At 46.2% G+C, this 526-nt stretch overlaps 1 protein-coding gene across 1 annotated transcript in view; it reads right to left on the bottom strand.

Moving 5' to 3' along the window:
- NR5A2 (nuclear receptor subfamily 5, group A, member 2) overlaps positions 1-526 on the bottom strand; it is a 64,387-nt gene that overhangs the window by 17,054 nt on the left and 46,807 nt on the right. The gene's annotated exons all lie outside the window — the stretch shown is intronic.

Raw genomic sequence — 526 nt, 5'->3', positions numbered from 1 at the left:
GGCCTGCCCAGGGCAGCGGCCGCAGACGCCTGCCGTGACGACGGAACGGACCGTGATTGTTCTGATAAATCAAAGTGCGTCGATGGCTTTGTAGGGAACGGATTTTCACGGAACGTTAGATATTTACTGTACACTTTCTAGATAAGGCGTCCCCCCAAAATGTAGACACACTTTAACCGCTGATAACGCACTTAATTTTGAAAATGAACTGTATGTCAATCAACCCTGATTTTATAATCGTTCAAAGTGTGTGTGTGTGTATATATGTATATATATATACACCTTTTTTCTATTGTGAAATTGCATTGTCACCTAAGATTAAGATTTTTAAAAAAATACATGTTTTTAGCCCTGACCGGTTTGGCTCAGCGGATAGAGCGTCGGCCTGCGGACTGAAGGGTCCCAGGTTCGATTCCGGTCAAGGGCATGTACCTGGGTTGTGGGCGCATCCCCAGTAGGGGGGCGTGCAGGAGGCAGCTGATCGATGTTTCTCTCTCATCGATGTTTCTAACTCTCTATCCCTCTC

This window comes from Myotis brandtii, unplaced genomic scaffold (genome assembly GCF_000412655.1).
Source record: "Myotis brandtii unplaced genomic scaffold, ASM41265v1 scaffold888, whole genome shotgun sequence".
Taxonomy (NCBI): Eukaryota; Metazoa; Chordata; class Mammalia; order Chiroptera; family Vespertilionidae; genus Myotis; species Myotis brandtii.
The sequence above is the reverse complement of the archived record's forward strand: the minus strand, read 5'-3'. Positions and strand labels throughout refer to the sequence as shown.